General features: G+C 30.6%; 1 long non-coding RNA gene across 1 annotated transcript; it reads left to right on the plus strand.

Annotated features, from left to right (window-relative positions):
- Nucleotides 1–6,065: 6,065 nt before the first annotated feature.
- Nucleotides 6,066–10,570, plus strand: LOC124889225. The gene is made up of 4 exons (XR_007047877.1): nucleotides 6,066–6,222; nucleotides 6,399–6,428; nucleotides 6,942–9,013; nucleotides 10,213–10,570. It is a non-coding gene; the product is annotated as an uncharacterized LOC124889225 (long non-coding RNA).
- The last annotated feature ends 8,823 nt before the right edge of the window (nucleotides 10,571–19,393 follow it).

Raw genomic sequence — 19,393 nt, forward strand, 5'->3', positions numbered from 1 at the left:
GATTGACCTAACATATTCCAACCATCTGACCCCAACCAATAGACAAACCAAACCATAAACCATAACCATATGAGTTTCGAAATAATTATATATAATACAAAAATAAAATAGGATGGAACAACCAACCATACAGTCAGCCTGTGTCAGCCCCAATACCAATTCTAATGCTAAGGCTGACACCAATATTGATCATTCTCATACAACCCATAGTAGTTTCACAAAAGCCTCTAACCAAAAAAATGTCAAATTCTGGCTGGGACATGCCCCCAATCATAGAAAAAAACAACATCTAAAGTATAATCAAAGTATGAAACAACATCTATGAAATGGAGCCTTCCAGAAAGATGAAAGCTCACCACTTTAATTCATTAGTTGATCCTAAATATCCAATAGCTAAGAAGGAGGAGTAGAATAGTTGGTTCCTTCATCACGCGAGGATACAGCTACCCAAAGATGGGTTAGCAGATGAATGCTAGCATGAACTCTTGATAAGGATAAAATAATGCCATTTAGTAAAACCAAGTAAACCAACCATATGCATACAAACCATACACATATATATAACCATGCTGGGAAAGGAAATTGAGTTTAGCATGCATTTAAAACCATTATCCTGGGTATATAAAGCTTAACCCTCCTTAAACAATCATGAGCTATATGGGTCAAGTGTAACTCCTTGAATGGGCCCTGATGTCTGTAGTCGCATGAACCAAAGATACCATTAGAGTAAGGTATTCCCCAATACCCTCCCTCTCCATGATATATATGTGCAATGTACTTACAGGATTACCGTGTACCTCATAGTATCATAAAAGATTCTCCATTCCCTACCCCTCATGTTGGCAAACATGAGTTTCTAGTATTTGTTCATTGAACTCCCACCACCTTGGTTAGCTATCACACCCCGCCATTATTTCCTAATTAAAACCATTTTCAACTAAAAAAACCATTATTATTAAATGAGGCTATACATATTGGTATTGTCTTACCGACTATAACTTGCAAGTGTTATCCTTAGACAAATATTTTTGAGATTAAGGGAGTCTCATGTAGCCATAGATCATATTACCAATAAACTTAGCAGAGTCCCATGTACCCCACAAGTGTTTCATTATTATGAATACTTGGGGGATTCCATTGTACCCCACAAGAATGATTGTTAAACCAAAATCGTTCCATTTTGACAATTCCAAACCATTTAACCATTTAGGATACCATTACCAAGTTTAAACCATGCAATAGTTCTATTAAAATTGAACAATTTAGTGAAAGCATTATCATAGGAATTTTATCAAACATATTGAGGGCATAGTATTTCCAAGACTAAAACCAATTACCAAATAACCATTCCCATTCAACCAATTATCCAAAAATACCATTAAAGTATATAGAAGCATAATTAAAACATGGAAAAACCATAACCAATCATTTATAACCAAAACCCCCAAATTATATTTGAAAATCTAAAACCATACAATAATCAAACCATGAAAATATTGTATAAAACTATGCCTTTAGTTGGAACTAACAATGAGGAAATAGAATATGTCTTAAACCAAGAAGCCGATGGAGAGAAATCACCAGCACAAGCCCTAAATTAATCCATAAGATAAAACCCAAGATTTTCTTTGCCTAAAAGCCTTAAAGAGAATTTTAGAGTGTTTATGAGAAGTTTCTAAGTGCTAATAAATAGAATAATAGGGAAATTAACCTCCCAATATGATTATAAGTCATGGGGCCTTATTAGGTTAAGTGTGGGAATGTCCAGATTACCCTAACTTAAATTCTCAAAAATCCCATCAGGTGGGTACGACTATCCATACCAGTCGTACCCTTCAATACGAGTGGTACCCACCACTCGTACCCAAGGCTATCTCCCTTAGACCCAATATTATCCAAGGTAAAACACCTCAAACCATGTCGTATATAAGTATATAACTAGTACCCATGATCTGTACCCCTAGCAGAAGAGAATCCCAAGAGGATTGGACACTAACCACTATACGAGTCCATGGTACAACTCATACCCTAACTTACAGCTATTGGTGATCCACTCATATTCAGATCAAACTCAAGTTACCAAGCCTAAAATTAAGTTAAGTAACCAAACAACTCATATTACGCAAGTTGTATCCATTTTAAAACCCAAGTCAAACCCACCAACCAACACTTATTAGCATAAGACTAACCCATACCCCTCGTATCTGAGTGTACAATTCATTTCCCTTAGTCCTATCCTGCCCAGAGACCAAAAATTTAGGAAATTTTCTAAGGGCCTGAAACCCAGCGTGTTTCTGTATCTATCGGCATCTCAACTTAAAACCTGACAGTACTAATAGTTTTAAAAGTATAATGGTGGGATTTTGATCTTAATTCATGACCCATTGATGATGCATAATCATCATCTTTCTCATCCTCACTTTCTACTTCCTCCTCTTATTCTTTATCTTTATCTTCATCTACTTTCTCTTTATTTTTATTTTCCTCACCACCATTTACAAACCCTTCTTTACCTCTCTCAACATCATATCTTTCCTCCTCTTAACAATTTCTTGAATGATATTGTTCAGAAAGCTCTTTCGAATCCATCTGGACTCTAGCTTTTTTTGATAGTTGGTCAAAAGTTAATCCACTTTCACTTTCTTTTATTTTGGAAGACATCTTTTACTTGGAACCACGAGAAAAAAAATAACTACCATTGAAAATTTTAAAAAGGGTAACACAAAATTCAATAAATACAACACATTACAATAAGAATTTTAATAGATGAACTATCTGTTGGGACAGATGACCCATCTGTTGTAACAAATTCTCGATCTATTGCAATAATGTAATCATCTATTGAAAGAAATCAAAACTGTCTTGCTACTAGTTTGCTTTCTTCCAATAGGTGATCCATCTATTACAACTGATGGAAATTTATTGGAAGAGCTGTGTTATTTTATTCAAACAGTTGAAACATTTATTGCAACAGATGGAAAATCTGTTGGCATACCTATTTTAATCTCTTCCAATAGATGTTCCACGTGTTCCAACAGGTGGGTCATCTATTGGAAATTATCAAAATACATAGCAATTCTATTTTTATAACTTCCAACAGACTACCCATCTTTTGCAATGGATAGGCCATCTATCGGATTAAATTAAATTAGGTTTTCCACCTTACCCCCAGATATGTTATATGGAAATATGATACCCTAACTCTACCACCACCAACACCAGCATCAGTACTACCAACACCAGTACAAACACCAACACCACCAATACCAACACCGCCACTAACACCACCAAGACCAACACCACCTCCAATAACAATACCATCAATACCAACACCAACACAAACACCACCTATACCACCACCATCGCCATCAATACTAATAATAATACCAAACCACCAACACTAACACTAATACCAACAACACCAACACCAACACCACCAATACCAACACCATCAACACCAACACCAACACCAACACAAACATCAATACTAATAACACTATCACTAATAATACGAACAATAGCAACATAACGTAAACATATAACAAAGATAACAACAAAAAAACAAAAAACTAGATTTTCTCAAGTTTTTTCTTTATTTTTAAGCATCAAAACTCAAAATTGTTAATCTATTCTCGAAGATAATACAACTAAAAATCTTCTTTTTCATGATTAACTAAAAATTTCTAATTTTTTGAAAAACAAAAAATATAAAACTCTTCTCAAACTTTATTACCTATAAAGAGAGAAAACAATGGATACAAGAAAAAAGAAAGTTGAAAATAACAACTATGTGGTCGAAAATGAGAATAAAATTAATCTGTTGTGAAGGGTTGAGCAATCTTTTGAGTAGTTATTGTTTATATTATTTAGAGAGAAAGAGAAGAGAGATAAAGATATTTGAAAAGATGGAACATTTTTTGCATCCGGATGAAATGGTTTGAAAAATGATTGACCCCTTGCATTTTTATTACACATCAATAATTATGGGTTGATTTGTATTTTGGAAAAGAAAGTCAAGTTTTTAAAATATTAATTTTTTCCTAATTGATATTAAAATTTTAAAAGAGATAAATTTTAATTGTTTGATAATAAATAAAATTAATTTTACTCAAATTAGTTTTCAATTTTTATCTATTCAATTGTAACTTTAATAAACTTTATTTATTTAATATTAATTATATGTCTATATCTATTCGATAATTTCCAAAAAAATAAAAATATTTTTTCCAATATATTACTCATCTATTGCCACAAATGTGTAATATACTTGAAATGACCAAACAGATAAAATAATCTAATACAATAGATGAGACATATGTTGCAATATATGATTAATATGTTGGAAATGAACCAACAAATAAAATCATCTATTCCAATAGTTGAGTATATCTATTTGATAATTTCCAACAAATGACTCATTTATTGCATAAGGTTAAATCAATTCAAGTAAAATTGATCAATTAATTACTCTACTCAAGACAAACACAATAGTAAATCATGTAATTGTAATGAGATCAATTGAAATTATAATTAAAATTGTCAATTCATCTCTAATTCTATCTAAATAAAATTTCATTAGTACAAATAATGGATTGATTAGAATCATTTCTAGTAAAATTAGTGAATTGATCACTCTACTCAAGACAAACACAATAGTAGATCATGTGATTTTAATGAGATTAATTGAAATTGTAACTGAACTTATCAATTCATCTTTAATTCTAGATAAAAAAAAAATAGTTATTACATATAATGGCTTGATTTGAATCATTTCAAGTAAAATTAGTCAAATTGATAACTCTACTTAGGGCAAACAAAATAGTAGATCATGTGATTGCAATGAGATCAATTGAAATTGTAATTTAAACTATCAAATCACCTTTAATTATAGAGAAATTAATATAGTTATTACAAATAATTGTTAGCTTTTAAATATTTCTACTCAAATTGGTCAATTGATAACTCTACTCAGGACAAACACAATAGTTGATCATGTAATTACAATGAGATCAATTGAAATTGTTTTTGAAATTATCAACTCATCTTTAATTATATCTAAATCAATATATTTGTTAGAAATAATTGCTTGATTTGAATTATTTCCACTCAAATTAGTCAATTGATTACTCTACTCAAGACAAACACAATAATAGATCATGTGATTGTAGTGATATCAATTTGAATTGCAATTGAACTTACCAAGTCATCTTTAATTCTAACTAAATCAATTTGCTTATTACAAATAATGGCTTGATTTTAATCATTTCAAGTAAAATTGGCCAAGTTGATAACTCTACTCAGGACGAACACAATAGTAGATCATATAATTGCAAAAGATCAATTAAAATTGTAATTGAACGTATCAACTAACTTTTAATTATAGCTAAATCAATATAGTTATTACACATAATGTCAAAATTTGGATCATTTTCACTCAAATTGGTCCATTGATAACTATACTTAGGACGAACGAAATAGTTGATCATGTAATTGCGTAACATGAATTGAAATTGTAATTGAACTTATTAACTCACCATGAATTATAGCTAAATCAATATAGTTATTATAAATAATGGCTTGATCTGGATAAATAGAGGACTAACCTGACGACACATCTATTGAAAAATATCAAATAGTTATAGACATCTATTACAATAGATGATCAACCTGTTGCAACAAATGACTTTTATGTTGGAAATTATCAAACAGATGTTGTCATTTATTGTAATAGATGGCTTATCTAGTGGAAGTTAACAAACAAATATTGACATCTATTGCAATGGATGACTTATCTATTGGAAATATTGAAATAGATGTAGACATCTGCTATAATAAATAACTTATATGTTGGAAGATCTTTTTTATTTTAAAGTAATTTTTAGTCCAAAAAAATACAAAGAAGGTCAAATATTTTTTGGATAACTAAAAAATCCCCCTCCTTTGTCTTGACTTTTAAATGTCACTGTCACCATCTTTTCTTTCTCCTTAAAATGGTCACCACCATAAATTAATAAATTTTTAAATCCATCTCAAGAATTTCTCTCCTTCAACCATAAAGTAATTACTCTCTCTTCTTTATCTTTATCTCATCTTTAGGGTAATCCCAATGTCTCTTATTTCTCTCTTCTTTTACCTGAGAATCCTTTCAGATCTCATCCAATCTATATATTTTCTTCTCTTTCGCCTGAGAATTGTGTTTTGATACCTTTTTTTACATGGCAGGTATGATTCACTATTAGATCTAGGCTCTCTACTATTATTCTTGCCTTCTCGTCTTATTCTTTGCATGTTTCATCAAATTTTTCATGTTTTCTTTGATGAAAATTAAAATTATATATATCATATTTTCATCATATTTCTTGGAGTTCTTCTAACAAATAGCTTATCTATTTCAACAGATTGGTCATTTATTGGGAGAACTTAAAAAGGTTGGAACTATTGGCATTGTTTGTTTGTTTGTTATTGGTTTTGTTATTTATTTTGGTCTTATTAATGCTGTTGTTGATGTTGTTCGTGTTGTTCATATTGTTGGTGTTGGCGTTGGAGTTGGTGGTATTGGTGGTGTTGCTGTTGCAACAGGTGGAACATATAGTAGAAGATATATTAAAATAGTTCTTCCAACAAATTTCCCATCTGTTGTTACTTATGAATCAACTGTTTGAATAAATCAAAACAACTCTTCCAATAGATGACCTATTTGTTGTAATAGATGGATCACCTATTAAAAGAAAACAAAATAGTAGCAAGACTGTCTTGATATTTTTTTCAATATATGACCCATCTATTGCAATATGTTGTCATCTATTATAACAGGTAAGTCGCCTGTTGCAATAGGTAAGTCATCTGTTGTAATAGATAGGTCATTAATTGAATTTTGTGTTACCCTTATTTATTATTATGCAGACATTAATTGTAATGTATTTTTTTTCTCTTACTTGTAGATAAAATATTTCTCCCAAAAGAAAAAGAAGTTAAAATGGATCAACTTTTGTCTGAACAACATAAAAGGCTAAAGTAAAGATGTGTTCAAAGGAAGCTGCCTGCAGATGGAAACACATTATATGTGGAAGGTATATATTAATGATCAAGTTATCATGAAAACACACATAAAGTACATTGATTTTGTGAATGTTGTTTTTTACCAATTTGAAATTTACCATTCAAATAAGATATTGCAATTTATAGTTAAGTTTGATAGGTTCGAACTGATAAGGCTGAGGGACCTAGAAGATGGTGTTGATACCCTATTACAGTTTAATGATGGTTTTGCTAATGTTTATGTGTCAAGTTTTGATAAGGGATCAAGTTTTGGTGGTAGTGTAGATATTCAATAGTGATTGGACTGATTTTAAGGGTTCAATGGACTTTTGAAAGGCCTCTGATGACTCTTACTACTGTAAACAAAAATGGAAATCCCATGGAAATCGCCCTGGTTCAAATTTATGGATGGGTTGCTAAGGGTGATGATTATACAACATAAAGTGCTTGGGAGAATATCTACAAGAGAAGGGGAGGTGCTAAAGACTATCTCAACTCAGATCTTATTAAAGAAAGAAAACACGGGGTAGTGAGGAACTTGTACCAAATCTGGTGAATGAAAATGACATGTAAAATAAAAAAATTGAATGAGATACAAAAATAAAAGTGTATTAAAAAATGAATATCCATCACTCATTATTGAAAAGAAAAATGATATGGTGGACTGGAGCTATGCACTTTACCAGGAACTACAACTAGTTAGCGTGGTCTGAATAATCACCTCCAAAGAAAGAAACACAAGTCCAAGGAAGACGCTTTGTGAGGATCGATGGATGGGAATATGTACAGTCAAGAATGAAACTTTCACCAAGAACTACTGAAGTTAAAATAAGCAATCAAGCTAAGACGAAAATTTTTGAAGTTAAACTTGTATCCTATGCATTCTGTTTGTGGTTTTGGTTACATCAATTGCAGTAGAAAAAAAAAGGCATGGGATTTTTGCTCAACTTCAGACTTTTTTGTTTCCACTACTATTGACCTGATCATAACCAAAAAGAGAAGGCATGAGATGCAAGTTTAACTTCAAAAATATTCACCTTGGCTTGATCCCTTATTTTAACTTCAGCAGTTCTTGGTGCAAGTTTCATTCTTGATTGTACATCTTCCCATCCCTCGATGCTCGCAAAGCGGCTTTCTTAAAACTTGTGTTACTTTCTTTGGAGGAGATCATTGATACTATGCTAACTAGTCCCTGTTACCTAGAAAAGTGTACAGCTCCAGCCAACTATACCATTTTTCTTTTCAACAACGACTGATGGATTTTTATTTTTAGATACACTTTTATATTTTTAGCTTATTTAAATTTTTCATTTTTCAAGTCAATTTCATTAGCCATATTAGCAAGAAGTTCCTTTCTTGCTACCCTATATTTTTTCTTTAAAAAGGTATGAGATGATATAGTCTTCAGTAACTCTCCATTCTCGCAGATATTCTCCTACATCAGGTTCTGCTATTTAATCAACATTTTGAGCCACCCATTTATATAAATTTGGACTAGGGGAATTTCTATTGGTTTGCCATTCTTGTTTTTTGCACTGTGAGGATTTTAAGGCTTTCTCAAACTCCGTTGCACCATTAAAACTAGTCCAATCACTATTGAATATCTACACTGCTATCAAATATTGATCCCTTCTCTAAACTTGATGCATAAACATGAGCAAAACAGTCATTAAATTATAACAGGGTATCATCACCATCTTTATGATCCCTCAGTTTGGAACTATCAAATTTAACTGCAAAATGCAGGCTCTTGTTTGAAGGATTAATCCCTAATCAATAAAGAACCGCATTCACAAAGTCATCGCACTTAATATGTCTTATCATGATAAGTTGATTGGTAATACATACCTACCACACATGAAAGTGGATCCATCTATCTGGACATACCTTATTATTCCTACTCCATCAATGTCAAACAACATTCTATCTTCAGTTCCCATATTGAAGTAGCGTACAAAACTATGGAGGTCAAAAGGTAACCATCTTCAAAACCTTTCTTCTCAACCTTCTTGAAAGGGTAACAAAACTCTCAAAAAATAAAAACCTAATCGAGAAACCCTTGCTGCTACTGGATTAAGTTCTTCCAAAATATGACCCATCTGTTGCAACAAATGGGAAACCTGTTAGAAGAATTCAACTAAAATGGTTATTAATAGAAAAGAAACGATTATTGAAAAGGTGAAAAGTCATGGTTTTTCAATTATTTAATAAAGAAAAATGGATAGTAAATAAATAATAAAAAAATAAATGATAAACAAAATTTAGAACTGTAAAAAAATATTTATTTAATTTTAATAACTAATGTTGATATTAAAAAGGTAAAAAGTTATGACTTTTCACCTTTTTTGTATTTAAATTTATTTTTTAATTTAAATAATCAAAAAGCCATTTGTTTGATTTAATTAAGGGATATAATTATTAAAAAAGAGGTTAATAATCATGACTTTTTGTCTAACATATTCAAAATAGCTGAAGAATCAGATTCCCTATTAGTTGCAACTGATAAATCAACTATTGGAAGAAATCAATAGAGCTCTTCCAACAAATGACCCATCTGTTGCAATAGATGGATCACCTATTAGAAGTAATCAACCAGTAGCAAGACTGACTTGATTTCTTCTAACAGATAACAGATGGGTACTTCGTTGCAAAAGATAGGTAATCTATTGCAACAGATGAACCATTTATATAATGAACTCAATAAAACTGTTATTAAAAAATGGTTATTGAAAAGGTGAAAAGTCATGACTTTTCAATTATTTAATTAAAAATGGTTATTTAATTTTTAAGATCTAATGTTAATAATAAAAAGGAAAAAAGTTGTGACTTTTCATAGTTTGATTTAAATAATCGAAAAGTCACCAGTTTGATTTAATTTAAGCATATAATTAATAAAAAGAAGGTGAACAATCGTGACTTTTTTCCTAACACATTCAAATTCAATCCTCTATACATAGGTCCCTCCTTACTCATTCAGTCTACTCCACTTTATTTATTTCTTGCATCTTGTCTTTCATAAAAATAACATTATATCTTCAAAGAGTAGATTCATTTTTCGTCTATTGAGGTATTTTTTTTGTAAAACTACCAATTGTTAGTATAGGTTGTATTATATTCAGACTCCTTTCTTTTCATTAGTGTTTTACATTTTTTGTTAATGCATGCCTGTTCTAGAGATGGCTGATCTGATTTGCAATATGACGATTCTACGCGACACCGTGCAAAAAATTCAAACGCAGATTAATGAACTATAGTGGGAGTTGGGCACCACGAGAGCAAGGATACTTCATGAAATTCGAAGGATGAGGAGGGCCCTGTTGTTATCGGTTGACGATTGACCAATTGACAATATTATTAATAATAATAATAATGATAACATTAATAATGATAATAATAATTAGGTTATTTTTTTCTTTTAGCGTATGTATTTTGTTTTATTTATATCGGATCAACCTAAACCTAATGCAATGTATGTTTTGTTTTATTTTGTATTTTATTTTTGTATGTAAAGAATTAAAAAAACTATGTTTGGTCAGACTTTAAATTTAATTCTTATTTAATTTTTGTTCTGTCTATTTCTTTTTCTTAACATGTTGAGGGTTGGAGGTAGGTTTGTGTGTTGGGAATAATTTTCAATCCAGTAGAAATAACAAAAGTTTTGAGTTCTCCCAACAGATGGACCATCTATTAAAACAGATTGATCATCTATTGGAAGAACACAAACTAGTGGCAAGAACTGTATTGTGTTCTTCTAACAAATATTTTGCAACAGATGTGACATTTGATAAAAGAACACATTTCACTAGCAAGAGTTTTGAGTTTTTCCAACATATTACCCTTCAGTTGCAAGATATTAGTCATTTGATGGTTGACCAAAATCCAGATTGATGAACTATATTGTGTTCTTCTAGCAAATGTCAATTTGTTGCGATAGATGGGTAACCTTTTGAAAATATTTTTGTAGTCTATTATATTTTGTTCTTGTTACCTTTTTTAATTGATGCACAAGTTAATAAAAACATATTTTATATATTAAATAATAAATTTATATTCACAACAATGAGTTAAAATTATCAAAGTCCATAACAAACAACAGCATAAGTTAATATTACAATGATCATGATGCATTAAGATCCAGACATGTAGTTTTTTTGTGACTAGCATTCTAAAATAAGGAGCACTTATTTTTTTTTTATGGAAATAATTCTTTGACTCCACACCTCCTCTTATATCACCGTCTTTCCGATTTGATAATGCTTGGGTCAATATTTGGAGGAGGTATTAATCTCTCCAAAATATTTATAGAAACAACCCAAGATTATTCAGGAGGCACCAGATTAATACTCTCACTATATTCCATTATATATCTTTCTACCAAATAATATGGAGATGAGTACCCATAAATTTAAGTTCCATATTGTGCACCATATTAGGTTCAAAGAGCTGTCATAGCATGTGGATAAGGTATTTTTTTTCAAGTCAAAAACTATACATATACATGATCTTCTTTGAAGATCTACCATGAAACATCACCATGACCGTTGATACTAAACTTGTAATATTTTATTTGATGAGCAAATAACCTATTCTACAAACTGATGTTTGTTGATATTTGTTTTTCCATTTCTAGAACAAATATGCTTCTTAGGTTCATGAGCTGCATATGCCTTTCATTAAATAATTTTGCATACTTCTTGTTTATTTCATCAAATAGCACCGCAATGAGGCATTTTTCTTCAACACTAAAAAATGAAGTCACTAATTCAACTATTTTTGACGTCATAATATTATGTCTATACAAGAAAATTATTTAGCACGACATCATACAATATTACAAACTTGTAACTCAAACAAGACATTAAATTTATAAAAATATACCTATTTCCAAGACAAAATGTCTGGCTCTATCTCTTAAAATCGACACATTCGAAATATTGTGCGGCCTTGGGTGACATATCTATTATTTGATTGAAATGGTCAAAAAATATAGTTATAGCATATGTTTTAATTGCTCTATCAAAAGATACACTACCCTTGCATTGTGAAATTTATTTTGAATATTTTCTCCAAGATGCCTTATGCAAAAATGAAAGTGAGCTGAAGTGTAGAAAATTGAACCCATCTTTTGGATACTTGAATGCCTATACGAAATAATACACAAATCCTTGATCTCTTTGACACAACTTCCTATTTGTTTTAAAAAATATTCATACGAGGCATCACATTCCTTGTCCACTGCACAAAAATCGACAGGAAAGATGTGACTCTACATATCCTGTGCCGCAGTCGATAGCAAAACTCCACCATACTTTCTCCTTAAGAAAGTCTCATCGATGGCTATGCCTTTTCTCAATTATTTAAAACCAAGAATACAAGCATCGTAGGATATAAAAAAGTACTTGAACCTTCTGTTTTAATGAACATAAAACGCCGTCTTACTTCCGGGATTTGTGAACTCAAGCATGTAACGGTAGGCATCAAAGATTGCATACCAATCCTCATGTGTCCCCCTAAACAAGTCCTTAAAAATTCCTATGGTCGTATATATTTTCCCATAATTGACCGTAACACCCAATTCTATATGGAGTTGATTGGCCATATCACCTGTAGAAGGGCCTTTGCTATTGGTGAATCGATTTTTGAAATATTTAGCAAGGACCTTTTCCATGGAGTGAGGAATATGGATCGTAATATGATTTGAACCAATCTCTTCATGTTGATGATTGCCCGACTGGATTTACTGAGGAGAACTTCCCATCGTATTGCTTGCAACAACGGGCGTAGGTATTTGATCATCCTTCCTTATTTGATCTCCACTACTCTAATCATCATGTGAAATATTCTTGTCCATATAATCCAATTTATACTCAAACATATCTTCTTGTTCTTGTTCTTCTTCTATATTTTGATTCTTAATCTCTCTTGATTTTTCAACCACATACACCCTTAACACCGGCCTATCTGAATCACTCAGATAAGAATGCAATCGAACTTGATCAGTTATCTTAAAAGATAGTACCCTCTAAATTTTAAAAAAGTTGTGCATATAGTTGATGATAAGTTCTTTTGGTTGATAATTCAGCCTACAATATCTGATGATTAAGTTCACAAAATCATCATATGAAACATCACTTTGAACTATCATAGCTATCGTCTCTAGTATTTCACACTCCTTCCAATGCCAAACATATCGATTGCTCTTCTCGATCGATTTACCATGGCAATATATCCCTATTATTATTGATCCCTCCATTAGTGGTACCTAAAGACATTTGTTAAAATATTTAATAATGATATTATAATAAAATTAGTAATAATTATATAGTATTATAACATATACCCCAATAGATGAGTAATCTATTGCAACAGATGAATAATTTACTGCAATAGAGTGATCTACTGCAATTGATGACTCACTTGTTAGTATTCATGTTATAAAACTATAGAATCTGAAATTGATTTCAACAGATGAGTCATTTATTGGAACATGTGACTTATCTGTTGCAAGAGATTATCTATATGTTGCAACAGATGACTTAACTTTTGGGATAGATATTATAATACTATAGATCCTTTAAAGTTAATTCCAATAGATGAGGGACCTATTGTAATAAATGACTCACCCATTGCAACAAATAACTTATCTGTTGGAATCAGCTTCAGGTTTTATAGTTCTGTAACATGAATACCAATAGGTGAGTCATATGTTAAAATAGATAACTCACCTATTGTAACAAATGACTCATGTGTTGGAATCAACATTAAGTTTTGTTGCAACAGCTGAGTAATCTATTGCAACAAATAACTCCTCTATTGCAACAGATAAATTGTCTATTGCATTAGATGATCCATCTGTTTGATTCAATTTACAACACTATAAAACTTGGAAAATTAATCCAACATATGAGTCTTTCATTGTAATAGATGACTCATATGTTGGATTCATATTTGAGTTCTATCCATTATTGAAAAAATAGCGGTAGTAGTGTACCCAGATGAGAAATTCAACTAAAAATAATAATTTTACTTACCAAAATAACCTATGAAGTAATGTCAAAGTGATATATGAAACAAAATTTAACCTAAAAAATTGGTCAAGTAGCAGCAGTAGCGGTAACAACAACAATAGTCAACAAGAAGAAGATGATAATGATAATAAAGAAGAAGATGATGATAATTAAGCCGAAGATGATGAATCAAATAGAAACAATAATGAACAACAAAAATCATAAAGAGAGAAAAAACAACACAAAATGAGAAGAGAGAGAAACACACGTTTTTCCTCCTTTTCTACTTATATTAGATTTTACATTGGATAAAAGTGTAAACAAAAAAACTTGAGGACTTAAACTTCCCCAATTTTATTAATCCATAATAAATTAATTGTCACCTATACTCAATTATTAAACCTTGAGTCACCTACACCTTATTTTCAAACTCTTTTGTCACTTGTAACTCATAGCCTCTAGAAGGTTGTTTGATAGTTAAGTTAGCATTGTCTCATTTATTCTTATTACTATTAGCATCGATAATCAAATTGTTAATAATTATGCGATAACTGTAATGCTTTTTATATCCAATTATGCAATAAAATTTAACTCATTAGAGCAATATACACGTACGAGGCGCATACACCAAAAAAAGCTACATTAAAAGTATGAAAGACTTTGAAAATATTTTTTGAACTTTTTGCCCTTCCATAAAACTCTCTGCAATAGAAAAAATAATGACTTTTGCCCGTTATTAAATGTATCCACAATAGACAAAAACAACTTTTCACTATTTTCTTCAATTTATTATTAATTAAATAAAGGAATTTTACAATATATAGTAAAAGATATGTATATGAAAAATTAAGAAACCTAAAATATATGCAAACTAATTTGATGTCTACTTTTAGTATTAGGAGAATAATATGTATTGACATATGTGATTAAAGTAAGATTTATGTAAGGTAAAATTCTAGTAATATTAAAATTCGAAATGGTAAAACTAAAACTGCACACACATTAGGTATGCTTATTATTTTCGTTCAAAGATAATAAAAAGTTGGGAAGAAGCAAAAATAGTAGATACGTTAGGAGCAAGAATAAAATTTTTACAACAATGGTATAGAAACTTATGTGAAAAATATAGGGAAGGATTAAAAATGGAAAAAACATTAATAAAAAATTTAGCATGTTGCAAAAATAAAATAGCACCCCGAAAACCTATATATTATAAGAGCAAGTTTAAAAAATATAATGAATATGACAAATGGACACCAAAACAAATAGGTAATAAAAATTATAACTTTTTAGACCTAGACTGTGTAATAGATACAGAAAAAACAATACAATTATGGATAGGATATATGACAAAACAATTATTAGATAATAATATAAACATAACAGATGCACCAGAATATATAGAAAGAACACTAATAGGATCAGTAAAACTATGGTTTTCAAATTTAATTGAAAATAGCAAGAAAGTATTAAGAACTAATAAACCTATAGAAGAAGAAAATAATGTCTTATTTAAAATAAAAACCTATAAAAATAACCTATAAGATGCATAATTATAAGGTGAGGTGATTTTCTTTTCGTCATATTTTTTCTTGATAGTGTAAGAAAATAATTAAAGAATAGATTTGAATAATCTTCTTCATCTTTCTCTGTTTTTGTAATTAGATTTTAATTTTGTTGTTGTTGTTGAATTATTTGTTTTTAATAATATAATATGATTGATCAATGTTGTCTTGCTTTCTTTGGCGATTTTGAATGATGCTTTATGTTTATTACTATTTTTTTTCAGGAATACATGCTATAATTCCTATGTTCTACATAGGTAGTAAATATGTTTCCTTCGATTCTATTTAACTTAATTAATTTGAACATAATTTATTTTAGGTTTTTCAGTTGTATGCATGTTTCTCTTGTAATTTTCCATTGTCCTTCTATTTTATTTGTTTCTTTTTTTCTTCTTTCTTTGTAGTTTTATTTAGTTTTTGAATCAGCTTGTATTCTTGGATGCAGTGAAACATTTTTCAATTAAAAAATTTTCATTTAGGTTAGGCAACTATTATGTTTTCTTATGTTTATTATGCAGGTAAAAGTTACTATTCAGTATGTAGACAAAGAGTGATTTATTTCTCTTTTTTATTTATTTGATGTCATTAGTTGTTATATATCGATGTGCTGTCAGGTGTTATTTGGAGAGACGATTGTCGTCTCTGTTTGTGAGATTCAAGAACAGAATGCCACTTTCGTATGTCCTTCACTGAAACTTGTGGAGGTCTGGTTTATTATTTGTATTCCACAAGCGAGGTTTGAGGAGGTATGATGTATGCTAACGTTCCTTCTACCTTTCTAATAACAGAGAAATTGCAACTCTGTTAAGTACGTTTTCTCGCCATTGGTTATTGATGTCCATTTCAACATACGTGATGGTGATAAAAGCTACTAAAAAAGACAAGCATCTCAGTGAGGAGTACACCTACGATTCAACTCTTTGGAGTTGGGTTAAATCTTTAGAGATGTGGTTCTTCCTCCTGTGACCTTAACAGAATAACGGGATCGGGACACAAATCTGGTTGTCCTTTGGTATTACATCCTAATGCAGATAAGATTGCATTTACAGGAAGTGTCCCAAAAGAGTTCAAGATCACAAATATTGCAGCTCAACTTGGTAAACCAACTATTCTTGAGCTTGGTTGGAACTTGGAAAAGTTCAATAGTTGTGATTGATGACATTAATGACCTTGATATAGCTATTGAATGGATTCTTTTGGACTTGGAGTGCAACATCACATCTTATATTGTAGGTAAAAGTTGCTCCACAATTTTTGTAGAAGCTTCTTGATTGGAGGAAAAACATTAAGTTTCAGATTCCATGAAAGAGGACTGCAATATTGCTCCTGTCATTAGTTGTGGATAGTCTGCGAAGGTCTTGAAGTTCATACGAAAAGGCTTCTTGATATGATCATACCAGAAGATATTGTGGTATAACTGGTATTAACAACTATATACGAGCAATATCATATCATATAGAAAGCTTCTTGATCATATCTTTCTATATATACGAAAACCATTGTCATAGAGGTATCACAATGGTTTGGCACGCATTGCATATATGAGTGTTGGGATAGATGTATCCCAATGGTTTTTGCGATAGTTACATTAACCGTTGCAATAAATAGACCTATTGAAATAATTTTTTTAACCTCTTATTGAAACACTTCATATTTTCTATAGCAACGGTTAAGAGCCGCTGCAATAGACTATATTACAACGACATGAAGGCATTGCAATAACCCTATTGCAATATTGTTGAAAAATCTACTTCAACAATTATTGATCTTTTGTAACAGTTTTTCACTACCTATTGCAACTCTTTTAGACACCTATTACAATGATTTTCGAATCTTTTGCAATATTTTTTGCTGCCTATTGCAACTATTTTAATTTGCTATTGCAATAGTTTTTGCCTCCTATTGCAACTACTTCAAATACCAATTGACGGCTTAGATAAAATAGTCATCCCTATGTTGTAAATTAGTATATATATACATGTGTGTGTATACTAGTCCCTCAGCACGTGTGTTGCACGTGGAATGTAGAATTTCCTAGTACACATGTTATAAAAGAAACTTTATATTATTTACACAAACCACTGAGTAAATAATTATAAATAAACAATTGAAGTAAAAGTCCTTGTGAATGAGCAATGTAGATCATCGTATGTAAATTTATTATCGAGATATTGTTCTACGAGGATAAAAAAGCATAATTTAATTAGATAGATTTGATATTAACTATGTAAAATATGTTGCAGTACATACAATCAATAGTGTGAATTGTTTGTCTAATTAAGTTTTGTTAAAAAGAACAATGAAATATTTATATAAAAGATTACACTACAGTTAGGATAAATTATTATACAGAAATTTGTAACTCTGCAATTATTACAGGATAAAATAATAAACCAAACAAATTAATGAGTACATCTTACGAAAAAAATAAATCATTAAAAAATATTGAAACAAAATTTAAGAAATATCCACGCACAAAGAAAAATAGATTCATTATATATATACTAAATCTATTTCATAAGTTAGTTATCCGCCTATATCTGCACCCCCTACAACTTTATGTAAATTGCCAAATCGCAATGCTTATAATCAATCAACCGATCTATTTTCAAACATTAGGATAGGAATTATCTTGTATATAATCTAATCAATACAACAATCTCTGGAAAACATTCGAATAGACAATCACATTCTTTTAATTAGACACTAAAATCTACCGATGATTTTTTTCTTCTTTTGCATACCATACTTTCCCAAGTTCTAAATTGTTATATACCCAAGACACCTCTCTACGCTAACTATAATAGAGTTACTTTGGAATTACGCTTCACAACTCTTGAATAATTTCAGACACACTATAATGTAAATTGTAAGGTTGATTCTTCATGTCAATTACAATTGAACAAATCCACATTTCAGTAAAATTCATTAACTATTCCTGACAAATTAAGAAGACTGCTTGCAAGATTTAAAGACCAAAGTTTGAATAAAATATATAATATGGAATCAATGTTTCACATCCATATTTAATGCAGGAACTAAGGGGGTAAGTAGGCAGTGCAGAACTACAAAGAGAACATAAAATTTACTTCATACGATCTTTGACAAATATATCAAGAAAAGGGCATTGTCAGATTGGAAAAAAAATACGCAGACAACAAAACTTATCTCATATCAATATTATTTCCCGCACCTACAGCATATAGTTGACCAGTACTTTGCCTAGTTATAATTTATGTATAAGAGACCTCATTTCACTGATTGAATTATTATATATGGTGGTACCTTATACAAGATCATTGTGGACATCTCATTCCCACGGTTATGCGTATATTGATTCACAAAGTGTAAATTTAGGAGATGAACTAAGTGTTTTCATTTCCAAGAATTTGTTCCGGAAAATTTACTCGAACATAATTCATTTGATAGTAGTACAGTTAAAGAGAACAATTATTAGTGAGTAACGTGTTAGGATCGATTAGCAGTTCACACACACTAAATCTATGGAGAGGATGAAGAAAACTAGAGAAAGTTCTTGAGGATAGAGAGCGAGGTAGTTTCATGGTAACACCCATGGATAACCTCCACGGCGAACAGGCTATTTATATTAATGACTTGGAATATGTACAATTACACAGAGAATGAGAATAAAAGGTACAGCCTAATAGAGCGGACTATATTTTATTGATAAACCCCATGAGCAATTGAACCGCGTGAACATTAATATATAACAGTACATCACATATTAATCAGGCTCCACAACCTAACAGAACGGACTAAATT

The sequence above is a fragment of the Capsicum annuum genome, chromosome 12, assembly GCF_002878395.1.
Source record: "Capsicum annuum cultivar UCD-10X-F1 chromosome 12, UCD10Xv1.1, whole genome shotgun sequence".
Lineage (NCBI taxonomy): Eukaryota > Viridiplantae > Streptophyta > Magnoliopsida > Solanales > Solanaceae > Capsicum > Capsicum annuum.